This window comes from Cydia pomonella, chromosome 14, assembly GCF_033807575.1.
Source record: "Cydia pomonella isolate Wapato2018A chromosome 14, ilCydPomo1, whole genome shotgun sequence".
NCBI classification, from domain to species: Eukaryota; Metazoa; Arthropoda; class Insecta; order Lepidoptera; family Tortricidae; genus Cydia; species Cydia pomonella.
In genome coordinates, this window is record NC_084716.1 from 15120195 (window position 1) to 15140760 (window position 20566).

At 37.0% G+C, this 20566-nt stretch overlaps 1 protein-coding gene across 2 annotated transcripts in view; it reads right to left on the bottom strand.

The window, feature by feature from the left end:
• LOC133525042 (uncharacterized) overlaps positions 1-20566 on the bottom strand; it is a 62529-nt gene that overhangs the window by 35854 nt on the left and 6109 nt on the right. Inside the window, exon 1 of one of the 2 annotated variants that reach the window (XM_061861258.1) lies at positions 18165-18318. The exons of the other annotated variant lie outside the window; for it this stretch is intronic. The gene's annotated coding sequence lies outside the window, so the exon portion shown is untranslated. Of the gene's footprint in view, positions 1-18164; positions 18319-20566 lie in introns of those variants that run through there. 2 annotated transcript variants of the gene reach the window in all.

A 20566-nucleotide genomic window follows, 5' to 3' on the forward strand; every position in this document is an offset into this window, starting at 1 on the left:
ACTTCCCATGTAAGTATTTTATGAAACTTTTTACTGTCATAGGTACCTAAAGTGTGTCAATTGAAAGTGACCTATTACTGTTATCCAAATATTCGTGTCTTGGCGACACATGAAATTTAAAAGCCTCCTAACCTAACCTAGTCAACCCTGGCTCTGCAACTGAGGGTCCTGGGTTCAAATCCCGGTAAGGACATTGTGTCTTTATCATGAATATTTTGTTCCTGAGTTATCAACTTTTTTATTTTATGTATGTACCTATTTATTTAAGTACCCATGTAGGTCGCCTTGTTTCCATAGTTCAAGCTTTGCTTAGTTTGGGCTAATTTCAATGAATATTTGAGGACAATCTTACACAGTCTTGTCCACAACCAACCAGCCCAATAAAGTATATTTATTTGACGTCACAAGGACACTTTTGCATAGGTATATTATAATTTTTCATAATGCACCAGAATCAGCATGTCCGTATCGTTATCTGACCTGAACGACCTGATTTTGTGTATTATCTGCCTAGATGACCTTACTGAACAAAAGAGGTCGAATTTCAAAACAACGTGCACTAAACCGCGATAAAGTGCATTATGATATTTTTGAATGAAAGCGAGTAACTTGGCTAACGGTCCAAAAAACCTGAAACAATATATGAACTATTATGAACACAGATATCGCCCAAAATCGCCCAGCTTGGAGAAAACGGACAAGGAGAGCCGACCCCGAGTGATGGGAAATGGCGCAGGAAGGTGATAATGAATGAAAGCGAGTAAGACTGACTATGTAGTATGCACAGTAGGGCTAAGATAGTCGGCTCTTTATCATTTGTCGCCATGACTGTCACGTTCTAACAAGTATGTAAGCGTGAAAGTGACGGGCATAGTGACAAGTGATAAACATACATATATTCTTCTTCTTCCTCGCGTTGTCCCGGCATTTTGCCACGGCTCATGGGAGCCTGGGGTCCGCTTGACAACTAATCCCAAGATTTGGCGTAGGCACTAGTTTTTACGGAAGCGACTGCCATCTGCCCTTCCAACCCAGAGGGTAAACTAGGCCTTGTTGGGATTAGTCCGGTTTCCTCACGATGTTTTCCTTCACCGAAAAGCGACTGGTAAATATCAAATGATATTTCGTACATAAGTTCCGAAAAACTCATTGGTACGAGCCGGGGTTTGAACCCGCGACCTCCAGATTGCAAGTCACACGCTCTTACCGCTAGGCCACCAGCGCTTAAACATACATATAAATAAACATACATATATTGCAAGTTAAATAAAAGCTTTTAATAAAATGGAACCATGCTGTTACCGCTGGTCTAGAATAAGCGTGAGCGTCACGTTGTGCTAGTTTGTAATAATAATTTCATCTCTGGCCCCAAGTAGTCTGTTAGGTATATTTGTTAAAACAAACAGCTATTACCCGTGCGTATGTGAGACGGTTTATGAAGAACACACGCTGCACTTTATAGCCGAGCAATAACAATTCAAGCTAGGGTTGTCCGCTCAAGGAATTTAATTTCAGTACTCGTAGTATGATGTTCCTACAGCAACTTTCACATTGATTGTCACCATGACAAGGTACGAAATGGTATGAAAATTAATTTCTTTCACTTTACTTATACACTTTTTTTTATTACGTAATTTAATAAGTTCCTTTCGCAGTATCACATTAAATTCTGTCAATTTGAATACCGAAAATATCCGTACAGTTGAACGAGAAGACAGCAATAGTTCTAAAGAATGCGACACGTGTACGCATAGTATTACTTTAACCTCCTCCTCTAATATCCTCGTATCACAGAATATCGTATGATTCGTATACTGTGTCTGTAACCTTCGGGATATACGTTTCTATACTGCGAGTACTGCGACATATACATTTGTATGTGTGTGATTTCATAGGAAATCCAGGAAACTTATTTTGAGAATTGACGTCTGCTCGTGTACTTGTTATCGGTCCAATGTCAACGACTACAATGACCAGTTTTATACCTAAAATCTACACCTAAATTTCACCTTCTCTGAAAATAACGCATCTTTTCAATTTGCTAAACCGAAGTGATCCCATAAGTGCTGCGTTAACAAAGTTTTGTCCTGAAAAATGAAAAACTGAGGATTGGCAACCCTAGCGGCTGCATTAGCACAAGGTCGCGCGCCGCATAAAGGATGACTCACGCTACACAGTGCCAGGACCGGGCCGGGGCGGACCGGAGCGAGCCGTCACACGGACTTTCAGGAGCGCCACCGTCGCCGGACCGTTCCGGGGCCGGGGCGACCGGGCCATCATCTCTATATTATAGTATCTCTATGCGTTGACACTATCGTTGAGTCTCCGAGCGCGAGACAGGCCGGGCCGGGCTGTCCGAGCTCACCGAGCCGTCCAAATAACGGACTGTTCATGACAAATGTCACAAATGTCAATCATATTGAAAAAATTGGTTCGATGGGAAGCAAGTCGATATAGAAATAAATAATAAAATCAAAATATTGGCCCTGGCTGCCATAATAGCTGATGAAGAGAATACTGCATACTCTGGGCAATTGTGCATTTGGACATTTCGCGGACACTTTCGGAAAAAGGAGAATTACACAACATTATGTGAAGAGCTTTATTTCCACATGACCCGAGACTCTTTCGAAGCCACCGTGTTCTCTGCTTAAGGTAATGGAAATACAATGCGTGTATATTGTCTCAAATAATCATGTGCCGAAGCATATTAAACTATTAAAAGGAAAAGGGATGACCGGTTCTCCATACAAACATAGTCCCCATTTTCCTCTCTGGATATTGATATTCCCTTCGTTCTACATCCAATTTTGTAATAGTACATTACGATACAAGTGCGAAAAATAGGAAATTCGAAACAAGTGGTGATAAATTAAAACACGACCGAAGGGAGTGTTTTAAATCGACACGAGTTGCGAATTACTTATTCGCACATGTATCGTACAACGTTTTACAGTACATGGCTCTTTAAATGTTCGACACAGTAACGTAATATGCTAATTTTCGCACTAGTGCGGTAAAGTAGCAACATATGTACTGTAAAAATATTATCCGTAATGGGGACTACGTTTGTATGGAAAAGCGGTCCCGTTTTGAGGTAGGTAACTAGGCAGATTACTTAGAGATTGACTCATCACAAGCTGCCCTAAGTGCTTCTTAGCGAGTAGACAGGCCTATTGTTTTTCAGTATTATTTTCTTCTATTGAGGTGTGCATTTGTGTTGTATTGCAAAAATATATCCGTTGGGGTTCAGTGATACCCGATAGATATTAACCCTGAATCACAAATGATCATTTTGCTTAATGCCGCGTTTTTGCATTATTTTCTCCCATCAATCCTATCATAGACTTGTTCCGTTTCAGGAATGCATGAAAAACTTAAGTTTAAAAGAGAAGATATTTAAAATGGCTGTAGGAATACCACCACATTTTAAAGTATCGATATAAGATAATCATCTACAAACATTCAGCTATAGAGAAATAAGCGTACACCACTAAGAATGTCGGTGGTGCGCTCTCAAAGTAAAAAAAATAACCTTTAAGTTCGGTACACTAAGATAGAATTGTCTAACAAGTACAAAAAATAAACTACTTACTGGCTTACTTACTTCTTGCGGAAAAGGAATTTTTGATCTATAATACGAGTGGGTTAGGTAGTTGAAATTTACAGTGTGCATTTTATGGTTCCGTAGCCAAAATGGCAAAAACCCTTACAGTTTCGTCATGTCCATCTGTCTGTCTATCTGTCTGTCCGTATGTCACAGCTATTTTACTCAAAAACTATAAGATAACCAAAAGAGAAAAGTGGAAAGTAGGTATTTTTTATACTACGTTGGTGGCCGGCCTGATGGTAAGCTACTACTTAGTTTAGAAGTTCAAGTGTATAAAAATATAATTTTTAGGCACGCCATACATGTAACTAAAAGTGAAAAGGTTATTCAAGTAAAAGAGTATTAAATTTAAGATTTTTTTTTAAGTAAGTGAGATGGCAATGGAGTCTTGCGTAGCCCGTCATGCTAGCCCGAAATGATATGAACGCTCTGACGTCGGGCTACAGCGGCGGCCTCATATTGAGAAAGTCGGGCGTAGCCCTTGTGCTATGCGTGCTCTAAGGCCGAGGGCCCCTTCATAACAAATGAATCGGGGGTAGCCTTACGTACCTAAGTAGCTACCTAAGTACCTAAAAAGTCGTGCAGAAGAAGATAACAATATAATTTTTTCAATATGTCAATTCCAGATTTTCTGTGTTTCTTAAATGTATAGTAACATGGCAGCAGTTTTCATCTTTAGGGTTCCGTACCCAAACGGGACCCTATTACTAAGACTCCGCTGTCCGTCCGTCCGTCTGTCACCAGGCTGTATCTCATGAACCGTGATAGACAGTTGAAATTTTCAAAGATGACGTATTTCTGTTGCCACTATAACAACATAGTATTGTGTTCCTGCCGGTGAGTAAGGTTGCCAGAGCTCAACGAGGGGAAGGAGGGTTGTTAGGCTCGGCAACGCGCATATAATTCCTCTGGAGTTGCAGGCGTACATAGGCTATGGAGACTGCTTACCATCAGGTGGGCCGTATGCTTGTTTGCCACCAACGTAGTATATAAAAAACCAAATACTAAAAAAATTACGGAATCACGTTGGGCGAGTCCGACTCGCCCTTGTCCGGTTTTTAGGGTTCCGTAGCCAAATGGCAAAAAACGGAACCCTTATAGATTCGTCATGTCCGTCTGTCTGTCCGATTCTGTCACAGCCACTTTTTTCCGAAACTATAAGAGCTGTACTGTTCAAACTTAGTAAGTGGATGTATTCTATGAACCGCATTAAGATTTTCACACAAAAATAGAAAAAAAAACAATAAATTTTGGGGGTTCCCCATACTTAGAACTGAAACACAAAAAATCTTTTTTCATCAAACCCATACGTGTGGGGTATCTATGGTGGGATAGGTCTTCAAAAATGATATTGAGGTTTGTAATATCATTTTTTTCTAAAATGAATAGTTTGCGCGAGAGACACTTCCAAAGTGGTAAAATGTGTGTCCCCCCCCCCCCCCGTAACTTCTAAAATAACAGAATGAAAAATCTAAAAAAAATATATGATATACATTGCCATGTAAACTTCCACCGAAAATTGGTTTGAACGAGATCTAGTAAGTAGGTTTTTTTTAATACGTCATGAAATTAAAAAAAAAAAAAAATAATATCATACCCATACATGTGGGGTATCTATGGATAGGTCTTCAAAAATGATATTAATGTTTCTAATATTATTTTTTTCTAAACTGAATAGTTTGCGCGAGAGAACCTTCCAAAGTGAAAAAAAGTGTGTCCCCCCCCCCTGTAACTTCTAAAATAACAGAATGAAAAATCTAAAATAAATATATGATATACATTACGATGCAAACTTCCAACGAAAATTGGTTTGAACGAGATCTAGTGAGTAGTTTTTTTTAATACGTCATAAAATTAAAAAAAAAAATTTTTTTTCGTCAAACCCATACGTGTGGGGTATCTATGGATAGGTCTTCAAAAATGATATTGAGGTTTCTAATATAATTTTTTTCTAAAAAGAATAGTTTGCGCGAGAGACACTTCCAAAGTGAAAAAATGTGTGTCCAAAGTGGTAAAATGTTGAACGAGATCTAGTAAGTAGATTTTTTTTAATACGTCATAAATGGTACGGAACCCTTCATGCGCGAGTCCGACTCGCACTTGGCCGCTTTTTGTATTTATTCGTAAGCTTGCATTAATTGCCATGGCACTTTAGGCTTAGCTTGTAAGTACAGTCGAGGAAATTGATTCTTTAGCAGTTAACGTGTCACGTTACAATGGACAGCTCTTACCATAAGTATGTACAGCCAAATTTACTTGAACCGCAAGTTGCTAAAGAATCAATTTCCGCGACCGTACTAATAGGATATTCTTTGCTAATAGGTCTAATATATAATATGTTGCGGACTCTTTTCTTAAACCTTTTTACTTGTATACTTTTTACGACATTTGACGCTGTCATGTTATTCAAATAGTAAAATAAATCTGACAAGAGAGAAAATTGTGATCTTATTTACAGAAAGATACTTAATGTATGAAAAAATAAGCAAAAATAAGAATGAATGTTTTGTGAGTGTGAAACAATTTTATTTTCTTTGACAAATAGAGCACTGCATTGCATTAACGATTATTATTATTTTAATTTGTATGTCTTTCCCATCACGGAACAATGGTATTCCGGACCTTTGAGAAGCGTGCGCCGAGCCCTAACCTAACGTAGAGGCCCTTTTGACATGTTCATGAAATGTAAGATGTACACCGAGCTGATGCTGCCCTTGCCCATGTCATAGGACGCACGCAGAGGCAGGCCCGACAGGGTGTAAGGACTATTGAGAGTTGTTGGAATCTAAAATAAACTAGGTTATTGTGTGAAAGCGATGGGCTAAACACTGAGCTATGGGATAAAAAACCAGACGCCTGCCTAATAAAACGGTATACAATTTTATTTCCGGCAGACGACACAAAAAGCGACATCTGGGATGGCTCAAGAGTAACACTGGTGTGAGCGGCTCAGGGGTATCGAGAGGCGTGCACCGCTTTCAACCCAGTGGCTGTAACAGCCACTGTGCCAACTCGCGTCTTGCACTTCCACCCTTGGAACTTATAGCTCTAACGACTCCACCCTGGCCGGCCGGCCAAGGCAACCCAGAAGCAGATAATCCTGTACCACCCACCGTCCTTCGAATGACAGAACTCCCTAGGAACACTCGGGTACGTGAGATCGTTACTCCCCAACTGCATGCCACAAGCTGCCCGAAGTTGACTGATTGCACTGGTAAAATCAGCGGGCCATAGATTATTAGTTTGCAGTTCCTAAAAGCCATTGCTGAAAGGATGTGTAGCTGTCATATACAAAAACAATGGGTAGACAGTCTCAAAGGGTATGTCTTATGATAAATAGTTTCATGCCGCAGTAAAATAATGTGATTTGTAGTATTTAGTTTTAAAATATATTTTTATAATGTTTATGCTAATCTTAAGGTATTTATCTATGGGCCGCTAGTTGCCTGAAATAAATTATGATAGATAGACGGATAGATGGGGTGTTCTAAGAGAAAGTCGCTTTGAAAATGCTTTTGTCTTGTATGGCAGCTTCCTCAATCAACTGCGTAAAGCTCGAGAAAATACTGCCAAAAGGCTAGGCTAGATAATAAGTTTTTATAAAAGAAACATGTCTTTATGGGACCCATAACATTGAAGCAATACAAAAGTTAGAAATGAGAGTCAAATCTGACAATCGTTATCTACGCACGAAACGCCCCTTATTAAATGATACTTGATCGTGAAGTCATGATTAAGTTTAATGCGTTTTAATTGCATTGCATTTACAAAAAGAGGAGCTTTCGAGTTTCGAGGATTATGTTTTTAAAATACGTGTATATTACGTAGGTTTGTTTGTATTGATTTTTTGATTCTAGAAATAATAGTTGTATAACCTTAATCTGTATGTAGGTAAGTACTAAGTACATAAAAGGTACCGAAATAGGTCAGAAGAGCAGTAAATTCAATATTACTATACAGTATATCCAAAAAGAGCGCTATGATAAGTAAAAGTTCCTTTTTAGGGTTCAGTACCCAAAGGGTAAAACGGGAGCCTATTACTAAGACTCCGCTGTCAGTACGTCTATCCGTCTGTCACCAGGCTGTATCTCGTAAACCGTGATAGTTAGTTGATATTTTCACAGATGATGTATTACTGTTGCCGCAATAACAACAAATACTAAAAACTACGGTACCCTAGATGGGCGAGTCCGGCTCGCATTTGTCTGGTATTATTTAAATATAGGAGGCAAATGAGGAAAGCCCATGAACAGAGGTCGTACCTATCATAGGATAAGTAGATATATATGTAGAAAGAAACAGCGCTATGTTAAGTAGAATCGATTTTTTTTAAGTAGGAGCTAAACGAGCAGAACTCATGAACAGAGTTCGTATCATAAGATTTGTAGATATGTACATAGAAATGGCGCTATGTTAAGTAGAAGTTTTTTTTTTAAATATAGGAGGCAAATGAGCAGAGCCCATGAACAGAGGTTGTATCATAGGATAAGTAGATATGTACAAAGAAATGGCACTATGTTAAGTAGAATTTATTTTTTTTAATATAGGAGGCAAACGAGCAGAGCCCACGAACAGAGCTGGTATCAGAAGATTTATAGAGATGTACAAAGGAATGGCGTTATGTTAAGTAGAAGTATTTTTTTTTATATGGGAGGCAAACGAGCAGAACCCATGAACAGAGCTCGTATCAGAAGATTTATAGAGATGTACAAAAGAATGGCGTTATGTTAAGTAGAAGTATTTTTTTTAATATAGGAGGCAAACGAGCAGAACCCATGAACAGAGCTCATATCATAAGATTTGTAGAGATGTACAAAGGAATGGCGTTATGTTAAGTAGAAGTATTTTTTTAAATACAGGAGGCAAACGAGCAGAGCCCATGAACAGAGGTCGTATCTTAAGATTTGTAGATATGTACATAGAAATGGCGCTATGTTAAGTAGAAGTATTTTTTTTTAAATATAGGAGGCAAATGAGCAGAGCCCATGAACAGAGGTTGTATCATAGGATAAGTAGATATGTACAAAGAAATGGCACTATGTTAAGTAGAATTTATTTTTTTTAATATAGGAGGCAAACGAGCAGAGCCCACGAACAGAGCTGGTATCAGAAGATTTATAGAGATGTACAAAGGAATGGCGTTATGTTAAGTAGAAGTATTTTTTTTAATATAGGAGGCAAACGAGCAGAACCCATGAACAGAGCTCATATCATAAGATTTGTAGAGATGTACAAAGGAATGGCGTTATGTTAAGTAGAAGTATTTTTTTAAATATAGGGGGCAAATGAGCAGAGCCCATGAACAGAGGTTGTATCATAGGATAAGTAGATATGTACAAAGAAATGGCACTATGTTAAGTAGATTTTTTTTTTTTTAATATAGGGGGCAAACGAGCAGAGCCCACGAACAGAGCTCGTATCAGAAGATTTAAAGAGATGTACAAAGGAATGGCGTTATGTTAAGTAGAAGTATTTTTTTTAATATAGGAGGCAAACGAGCAGAACCCATGAACAGAGCTCATATCATAAGATTTGTAGAGATGTACAAAGGAATGGCGTTATGTTAAGTAGAAGTATTTTTTTAAATACAGGAGGCAAACGAGCAGAGCCCATGAACAGAGGTCGTATCTTAAGATTTGTAGATATGTACATAGAAATGGCGCTATGTTAAGTAGAAGTATTTTTTTAAATATAGGAGGCATAAGATCAGAGCCCAGGAACAGAGCTCGTATCAGAAGATTTATAGAGATGTACAAAGGAATGGCGTTATGTTAAGTAGAAGTATTTTTTTTAAATATAGGAGGCAAACGAGCAGAACCCATGAACAGAGCTCATATCATAAGATTTGTAGAGATGTACAAAGGAATGTATGACCTCGTAATTTATTCACCTCGTAAATTATTTGCAGGTGACTAAATAAACACCCTGTATATATTTGTTGTTGTATCAACAAATCAAGCATTTACATTAAAAAAGTGAGTGACATTTAATTAAGTGGAACTGCTGATGAAGACCAGACGGAACACCTCAACTACGCGTATTTCACGTTTGGCGATATCTTCTTCGTTGAGATTGTTCTGCAAGTTATTTTTTAAGCTTCATTTTAGTCAAGATCTATTTCTGATAATGGATCCCAGGAATAATGGATGAAACTCTTCAAATATTTTACATATAGTATATTTTTATATTTACATTTAAACAGTGCTATTTGGTGAAACGTGTTCATGAAGATTAGAATATAACTTCTCCTTGACAAGTATTTTACGAGTTAGGGCTTAGGTATATTATATGGGCTTACCTATGGGCTATTGTTTTTCATTCAATAGTTTACATATGTGAAAGAGAAAGTATAACAATATGCTTGTTAGACTAAAATAGCTTTAGTTTTGTTAATTTCAAAAACTTAGTAGGTGATAATTATAACATAGGTATAGAATCTTCAAAAATAAAACAGTAGATACAAAGCAGGTGTTATTGGCCCGTCTTTATATATAGAAAATCGATGGCATGATTCCTAGGAACAGATCTTCGTATGTGTTATAGTTTCAAACTTTCCCATACTGAACGATCTAAATAGGCTAAATAGGCCACCTACGGAACATTTTATTTCGTTGGATGAATTTAGGGTGTAGGGGAGAAACTACCCAATTATGAGCTACTTACTGAAAACTATCATTAATAGACAATTGTAAGGATATTTAACATTGCCAAAATAAGGTTAAAGGTGCCCTCTAGTAGTACTTAGTCGATATTGTGATACAATGAATGGTATTATAAACATTTTTCTTTTTTCATATACTATGGACATTCCTCGATGGCACCAAGCTGCAACTGGAAAGCGATGATCACACGGCAAATAAAATCGTGAAGCCACGTCTAAGGAGGATGAATGTATCCACATTCAATATTTTTTATTTATTTTTTGTTTGATATGTAAAAATGCACGTTAATAAGGTGGCAAACTATTATTAACAGAGACCGGAATTATTGTGGCATTCTTGAACTGTCATAGAGAGTTCTCATTTATCGACTTCGGGTACACATATATCGATACAACGTAGAACACAAAATATTAAAAAGTTATAAAGTTAATGGATATTTGACTGTAAAAGAAGTAACTGCTTTTTTGCATTTCTTTTTACTTATTAAAAAATAGCTCTATAGTTAGGGAGTACAAGTCCAGTAAGGGTTGCTAGATAGCATCTCTCCAGCAACTCTTACTGAGTTTCAACATAATTACTTATATTTTCAAGAAATGAGAGGGGTAAAAAATTATAACTAACCATATTATTCTCAAAATGTTGGATTGTTTTAAGCATGACATCAGTGGAATACATTTTGAGCGCTGGGATTCGGTGGTTAACAGTCATAGTCGGTCTTTCGCATGTATTGCCGTTATTCTTTAAAAACGGATGGGAAAGTTACTTACATTTTATTCACAAGAAATGCAAAGTAATTTAATCATTCAAATTTTGAAATATTTTATCACCTAGGAATGTAAAATTAACGACGACGACGACTTGTGATGATTTTGAAGTTTAAATAATTTTTGGCGTTGGTGTGGTAATTATACATTAATTCATAACGAGTTCAATTATTCACAACCAGTGGCAGTAAATTAAAACACGATCGAAAGGAGTGTTTTAAATCGAAACGAGTTGCCAATTATCTATTCGCACATATACAACGTTTTACAGTACATATGGCACTTTAAATTTTCGACATAGGCGCGTAAAGTGCTAATTAACGCCCTAGTGCGGTAAAGTAGTACCATATGTACTATAAAAAATGTTGTGTTTCAGTCGTTAGAAAAAATTGTTTAACCCTCGTGTCTTCAAACCCCCGAAACGCTCAAGATTTCCACTTCTCTAAAATACATAACTGTTTTAGCCAAAAATATTAACTGTTGAACTATATTGAAGGCCCGGTTCACATTGAGTGGCTGCACCACTGTGCACATACAAAGTTTATTCTAACTGTAACTTTTTTGACCACATTATTTTCAATATTTCTCGATTTTTAGCGAGGTAAATTTTTTTTGATGTCATGTACCAAATAATACAAAAAAGGTACTAAAACTGGGAGTAAGCGTCAGGATGTCAGGACCATGATAGCTATTTATATCGTTATAAATAGCTATCATGGTCCTGACATCCTGACACTTACGATACTACAATACAGTAAGGGCTATAACCGCGAACCACTTCATTAGTTCATCTATTCGCCTCTCTGTCACTGCGCGATCTTTCTTTGTGCGAAAGAGAGGCACATAGGCTTCCCCTTCCCCCTGACGAAATTATGCGTTCCACGTCTTAATCATTAATTTAAGAACAATAAAACATACGAAGAGTATTATTGTATTATTTCAGTAGTTACAGTAATAATAGGCATAAAATAGGGATTATTACGCAAAACTCTGCGTAGAGGGCGTTACTAACGCACACGGGGCCTACCGCGAAATGGAAAATCTAAATTGTGGTTTCTGCCTCCATCATTCTTGCATATTCGATAGACAGAGAGGCAGATAGGTAACGAAATTTCGTTTCGCGTTAGACCATCTGTAACCAAAACGCCTTGATGCATCAATGCCATAGTGAAAACTTGTCAAAAAACTGTTTAAGGCATAGTATGCATAAGTTACTCTCAGGTTTATAATACATGCTAGTGCTGCTCTCTACAGCCTGAAAAAATGTATGGCCTATCTATTTCAGGAGAATGCATCGTACGCGAGCAGCTAGCAATAATATCGCCAACGACAGATTGCAAATGAAATATAGGCACCTTTATGAGTAATTCAATAACTGCACTGAAATATGATGTTCGTACTCTCTGCAGGCAGATTTACAGAAGATCAGTTGGACTTTAAATTAAGTAAAAGAAATAGTTTCCCGTAATCTACAAATTTATTAACGAGATATTTCATTATATATAACTTCGTACGAAATGAAAAGTAATACGTGGGAATATGAGAAAAAATTAGTATATTTATATTAATTTATAACCTACATGCTCATTAATGAATAATTTTTACAAGCAGTAACATTACTAGATATCTCATTTAATATAATCCGACTAAATTACATTTCCGCAACACCTCCGTATTTCACAAAATAAATCAAGACATTATGCAACTTATATAATTTTGACGTATATATCCGAGTCGCCCGTGTTGCGACCGTCGCGACTTTCATGTAGTAACACCTAACATGGAAAAGTAAATAATAAAGACTGAATCTTCACGGATACCGCGTTGTTCGGGAAATATATATAGATCAAATAAATACTTAACTAAGTCGCTTGTAATAAACCTTGCGTAGATAGATAGATGTATAGATAGAATACTCTTTATTGGAACACCTCAGTAAAAAGATACAAAAGAAAATAAAAAACAAACAATTGATTAAATGTAGAGGCAGACAACAGGCGGCTACGTAACGACTTATATATACTTATAGTACGTTATTCTTTTGTTATATAATTTATTTCATTGTCAATAATATGATAATCCGACAATATGTACGAAACGGCAGTATTTAGTTCTTAAAGCTCTGCTTCTTCTGAACATTTTTTTATTCGGTTTAAAGACATTTATTCTCATAAGAACAGAACAGTTCACTTACATGAGATTACAATAAATTAACATTATGTAACATATTCCAACACATCTTAGTAAATATTATTATATATATATTCTTTCAGCTTAGTTTTAAACATTGTCTCTGAATGACTTTCTTTAACATCTTTTGGTAGGTTGTTATACATTTGTGCACCTTCAAATAAAATGGTTTTTTTTTCCATAATTAGTTCTATGTCTAAATAATTTTATTTTATTGGTATTTCTTAAATTATGTCTAAATTTTCGTTTTGTTAATAGTAACTGAGAGTGTATATTCTGTGTAAGTAACTTATCGATGAGTATGCAAGTACAGTATGTGTATAGTTGTTTTAGATTAAATAGTTTTGTTTTAGTATAAAGTGACTTTGATTTCGTGAGCTGAGGATATTGAAATAGAGTTCTTACTAGTTTATTTTGTGATCTCTGCAGAAATTGAAGATTTGTCTTAGCTGCGCATCCCCACACTTCAATTAGGTATTGTAAATGAGACTTTGCTAAAGAGTTATATATGAGTAGCCGAGCTTTATAAGGTATGCAGCCCGCACAATGTCTTAATGCTCCTGTCAGAGAAGATAGTTTGGATCTAATTTTATTTATATGACTTTTCCAGCTTAGTTTCTCATCCAGTATCAGGCCTAGATATTTTTCGCTAGTGGAGCGATGTATAGTATCGTTTTCTATCATTATAGTGGGAGGATGCTGAAGTTTTTTGTTTTTCGCAGCAAAGATCATGTAGGATGTTTTATTTGTATTTATTGTCAGCAAATTACTTTGACACCATTTGTTATACAGATGTAAGTCTGCGTGTGCTTTATCAACCAGCTCTGTTAGACTTCGGCCAAAGTAAAATAAACAAGTGTCGTCAGCATATAGAGTTACATGTGCTGACAGACCTATAGTACTAACGTTGTTGACATAAATGGAGAACAGCAGGGGACCTAGTATGGATCCCTGCGGTATTCCACATTGAACAAATATCGGATCACTTCTGTAATCGCCTATTTTAACAATCTGAGTTCTGTTTGACAAGTATGATTTAAAAATATTGTATGCTGTACCTGTTATACCAAGATTTCCGAGCTTCTGCAATAGTATTGGGTGACTAACTGTATCGAAAGCCTTTTTTAGGTCGATAAAGATTCCGAGAGCTACATTTTTTTTATCTATATTCGTTTTTATTTTAGTCACAAGGTCCACGGTTGCTGATAATGTATTTGATTTTTTTCTAAATCCATATTGCTGTTCAATAAGAAAGTTTAGTTTAGTCAGGTGATTATCAAGTCTTCGATACAAAATTCTTTCAAAAACCTTCGATATAACAGGCAAAACAGATATTGGGCGATAGTTTCCAGGGTCAGTTCTAGACCCTGACTTGTAAATGGGTGTAACTCTGGCTACTTTTAGGCTGTCGGGAAATATGCCAGAACTAAGACATTGATTAATGCAATTTGTCAGACCAACCACTATTTGGTCTAATATACATTTAATTGATTTTGTGCTTATATTATCAACCCCGGTACTGGTGCTAGTGTCCAGTTTGCTAACGATTCTTACAACTTCATCTACAGTACAGGGTTCCATAATATCCATGGTTATTTCAGGGGTAGATTCTATGTAAGTTAATATGAACTTATTGCTATTAGATGATCTCGGAATTAAATTTGATAATTCAATGCCTACATCAGCGAAAAACTTGTTGAAAGTCTGACAAACTGCATATCCGTCGTTAATTACATTAGAGTCCATAACTAGTCTCGGTGGAGAAGACACATCCTTATATTTATTAGTAGCAAGTGAATTGATCAAATTCCACATTTTTTTTGAATTCTTATTGCAGTTTTTAAATTCTTTGAGATAATAGCTTTCTTTTGTAGATTTAATCAATGCACGTACTTTATTTCTTTCCATTTTAAATTCATTCCTTTTTTCTTCATTTTCCTTGTCTTTCTTTAGCTTCTTCCATAAAATGTTTCTTTTTGTTATTTCAGCTAAAATGTTTTTGTTTATCCAATCTTCCTTCGGTTTGTTTAGTATTTTTGTTTTCATAATTTGGTTTTTTTTCTAAATGTAGCTTAATAAACGTTTCTAGTTCGTTATATGAACAGTTTTCGTTTCTAAAATTAGATTCACTTACACTTTTATATAATCCTGAGTAGTCTGTAGCATAATATTGTTGTTTTTCTTTAGATGTATGTTTTTCGTTGATTAATTCTACGTATATTTGTTTATGATCTGACAGCGGTGCGTCTATAATAGTCAGATTGTAGGTATTATCCATGACATTTGAGCACACATGATCTAGAAGCGTCTTGCTAGTAGAAGTTTCTCTGGTACAGTACTCGGGCTCTATTTTGTTCATAACGTAGTACCCAGTTTCTCGGAGGCACGTCATATATTTAATTACGTCACTATCCGTTGTTAACAAGTCGATGTTAAAATCTCCGAACACAATCGCTCTGTTCCATTTTTCTAATTGTTGTGTATATACTTTCAAAAAGGCGTCCGTGTTTTTTTTATCTGGTTTATAAATAGCTCCGACGTATAGTGCACTTCCACTTCATTTACTATTAAAATTGGTAACAAATTCTTAGGCAACTTGTCTGGCGCTATCAAGTATCTCAAGTAAAATGTGGAGCCAGCGTGACTAAAATAAATATAAGTACTATTTTTTTATTGCTTTCCTCAAAACCGGCAATATGTATGATTGTGTAGCTTTATTTACAGAAATTTGGTTTCATATAGAGATTGGCAGTCATTGTTAATTAACTTCTCTCTGCGCCGAGTAAAATATAACCCGACCAAGTAATGTATTGGCTATACCATCCATATTTAACAAACAAATTTATGACGTTTTGTAACCTTCTTATTTTGGCAAATATATACCGACACATCCGAGCATGCACATTGCGAAGGGTGGTATTCTGGTTTTTCATCTTGGTCCAATGTGTATTTGCGTCTGACATTTTGCTTAATGAGAGAGTGAGACGCAATGCACATTGGACAAAGATCTTAGACTAGTGGAATATCACCCGAAAGGAAGAATTGAGTCACCGGGTGGCCCGGAGGCTCCGGGAAGTCCGATTTTTGCTCATAGCATGACCGGCTAGTCTCCGGTCCGAGCCCGCACCGGGCCACTACAGAGCTCCGGTGATGACGTAATGCTTTCCATAGAAAACGAAGCGCCGGAAGCTCCGGCCCGGCCCTGCCCCTGTGTAGCGTGAGTCAACCTTAATGCGCTGCGACCTTGGCGATAGCGCTGAAACGTGTAGTGCGCGGGAGTCGATAACGAACGATATCTTACAATCCGAGCGTTGCCTTGTTTCCAGGTATTAGTCTCAATTTCCCGGAACTTCTCGTTACTACAGCAGTTTTTATTAAGTGTGCCGTGCAAAGACCGGCATTTAACATTTTTGGTTGGGAAGACCGATAGGGCAAGGATAATTGTACGTATTTGTATACGCACAGGCACAGTCAGAAAGTAAGAGCTTCGCTCCTTCTGTTCGAGCGACTTGCAAGTGGAGTAATGTACACACGCAAGAGTTGAAGCGACGAAAAAACATGGAAGTAGATTCTCTTCTCCACATTCTCTACATTGCCCTTACACACAGCTGGACATAGGCATTTGCCAAGAATCGCCACAACGACCGGTAATGAGCTATTATTATCCAACCTCGTTCTTAACCAGCTCGTCGATTACGTTTTTGTTACTTTCTGCTTATGACCAAAGTATAATTTCGAGGGGTGAGTGGACACAACCCGATAGCTCAAACAAAAGGGTTTTATGAAATTGTAATGTGACATACGTGGAGTTCTAATTTGTATAATAATTTTTGATTTCCCAGCCCTCGATTTATTCTCGGAAGAAAACTCAGCGAGTCACTAATGAGGTTGTAATTGCAAATAAATGCGAGAATTATTGAAGCAATGATTGAATTGTAAGAAGTTAGGACCAGTTAGGTACTTAAGGTGGTTTTAATAGCGGAAATGCCGTGACAATGCCGAGTATTTTAAAACTATCTACACTTTAAGGCTAATAAAAGCAGCCGACCGACTAGTCTCTAACATGAAATAACTGTTTATTATACTTAATGAAGTTTCTAAACATTGATTAAAAAACTTAATCGTTTTGCACGCAATCGATGAGCATAATGGCATGCTTGACACACCAGGAATTGTTAACCAAGTGATGAAAGGCATTAATTATAGTTGAGTTAGTTTGGCGCTCGAACGCAGTGAGAACACCAATAATCCGAGACTGATAAGATGCCTTTCAACCCGAGTTAAAGTAGTTAAACACTATACTTTTCATTTCGAATACGAGGAAAGTAATATACATGTGTATTTAAAAAACATGACTAAGTAAAAACTTTCATTGATTTTCTTGAGGGAACTTTCAATTAACTATTTGGTAAAGTATTGTTATTTATGGAATGAGCAGTTAAATATCAGACTACAAATTATACAATAAATCCATTTAATAAAATAAAAAAAATGTCTTTGAAATGTACAACGGACTAGAGCAGCCACGTATCACTTTCTGCACACTTTTTAGATCAACAATGACCCACTTTCAGAGCATGTGAAATGTAAAAATATTACTTAAATGGAAATGCGCGCGATAAAGTGCATCTATATTTTAATTAACCTGTATCAAGTATGTCGTGTTTGGTATTTTCGCCAGGTTAATGAATAATTGAAAGCAAGTTACAAGCGTTCAAACTCATTATTATCGTATACTTATATCACTAAGGTTGTCTGGAAGAGATCGCTTACAGCGATAAGACCGCTTGTTGCTACCTGTCTCTCTCTCTCTCTGCGGTCGCTCCCTCTCCCTCATGACAGTCATGACTGGGGATCGTGGTGTTAGGCGGACGTGGATGCTCCACATTTCGTTTTATTTTAATGATTTTCTTGGTGCAATAAAGTATCTTTACTTACTCATTCAAACCACCAACCACTAGGCAGCCACACAGTCATCTCAGATAAGAAATATGTATTAGACATGCTATTGTTACCATTTTATTCACAATGCCGATGCGCGCACGTGTATTGTACTTAGCTGTGTGTGAATGCAGACACGACTGAGGTCGAATTGATTTCTACATGCACACACACTGTCAATCACCACACTATTTTAGATAAGTAAATATATACAGCAATCCTAGGATTGTTATTTACTTGTCTAACCAAGTTAAGCTTTGTAGTCATCATCATCAGTTGTCCTCAATGCTAAGGGTGTTTCAGAGTAGCGCCTATTATTGATAACCTAAAATAAGCAGGCTTAGATGACACGGCCGCATAATGAGACGAGATGATTAGTTTCCCCGTTAAATCCGTTTTAAATATCCCCACAAAATTCCTGGGAAAAGGAAGACCTCCCGACACACCCAGGACAGGCCATCCTGACGCCGCTATACAAGGAGACTCGGCCCCAGATAGAACTGGAACTAAGGGAAGGAGATCAAAGACAGAATATCCTATTGAAAATAGAATTCTTCCAGAGGCTTCTGTCCCTAGCCAAGAGTATATCCTCGTTCAGTTTAAATGAATTAGTGCTGTTGCACTCATTTGTATACGCACTTTCTAAGTTTTATGTTACGTTTAAATATGTTCCAAGTTTCGTTTGAGTTTGTATTCTTAATTCGAACTTGTTGGAGGTAATCGTTGCGTTTTTTATCTAGCAAACTAGTTTATTTCCCGCCTAAAGGTAAGCGGTTCTTTAGCCTATGAACCCTTGCCACATCAGTAGTGTGATGGTGTTTCACGCGCTTAGCCGACCGTTTGTACACCTATAACACTCATTTTTGCATGTATACGTTTATAATGGGACGGCAACTTTATAATGGGTCAAACACATTTCAGAATAATTAAAGGTACTATGTTTAACGTACGTTTTTTTTTTTGAAGAACCCCATACTGTAGCCCCTCGGGAAAACCTCGGCAGGAAGCTCATTTCACAGCCGAAGCGTACGCGGGAGGAAATTCCTCTTAAACCGCACATTACGCGACCATTTAGGTTCTAGGGTGCGGTGATAGAAAGTGGCCGTTGGCAACATGTCAAACAATTCTTCAGAGCACAGCCCATTGTAAGTACAAGCGGTAGAACACACACAAGGAGGCAAAGTCTCTCCTTAGACTTAAAGGTTCAATACCGCTTGTGAGCTCTATCTATCTATGAGGCTACGGCCCAGATTCCGGAGGATGTTTTTCTTTTTTGGTTCTCAACTGTCTCAAGTACTAAAAAAATATTCCACCTGTAATAACGTAAAAATTTGCTTTTAATTTTCTTAACAGTGCGATGTCTACCTGCAAGAAAGACTCCAACGAGTACAATACAATATGTATGTCTCTCATCCTAGTTTTCTCTATCACAAAATAATTATGTCAAAACATTATGTTATATCCAGGCCAGGCGAGAACATTCTCACTTTTGATTTCACAGTTCCTGCCCAACAAAAACTGATCGAACAACGCTACTAAAAAGCATTGAAAGCAAGAGTGACGTAAAAAGTGACAAAGGAATGCCTCGGCCACTTACAAACTACTTAACCACACTCCGGAATGTCAAGTTATGATCGTTCGATAAGTAACTTGGGCTAGCACTTGGACGTGGCTAGCGATTTAGTTTTGTAAGAAAGTAAGTAGTAGCAGAGTGAATTTTGCAGTCCCAATATTTGAATAGGACTGCGTTATTTTATTTAATATTTAATTAAGCCTCAATATTCATATTCATATATTTTAATGCGTCCATGTTCATTTGTACATAGGATGGTATTAAAACATTACATAGTCGGTATATGACACCCTGTTAGGGCATGGCAATAATCTTAATACTAGTGGTGACTATTTACAAATAATAAACTAAACTAAACCTATCTAAAAAAAATATGAATGCAGGGAGTATACCGCGAACACCGTAGTTCGCAAATTGACGGCATCTTTCCCTTTTACTCCAATTTAGACGTGATTAGAGTGACAGAGAAAGATACCCGCAATTTGCGAACTTCAGTATTCGCAGTAGGCCCTCTGGTACAAACTTCATAATTATGTTCTCAAAAAGCACTCCTATTGCCTTGTGAGAAGGGATTGAATTAAGTGACATATATCGGTGTTACAACCTGTCCAAATATTCATTAGTTACGTAAAAAGAATCAAACATCAAAGTTACTTTTGCATAATACACAAAACGTTTAATCCCGACAACGAATTAAACGGTACCGTAGGTTCAGACAGCGGGTTATTTGACTCTCGCTCGATACAAATAAAGAACGAACATAGGTCTAAAACATACTGTAAAAAATGGTAACAATTTATGCACAAAAGTTAAAAATATTTGAAAT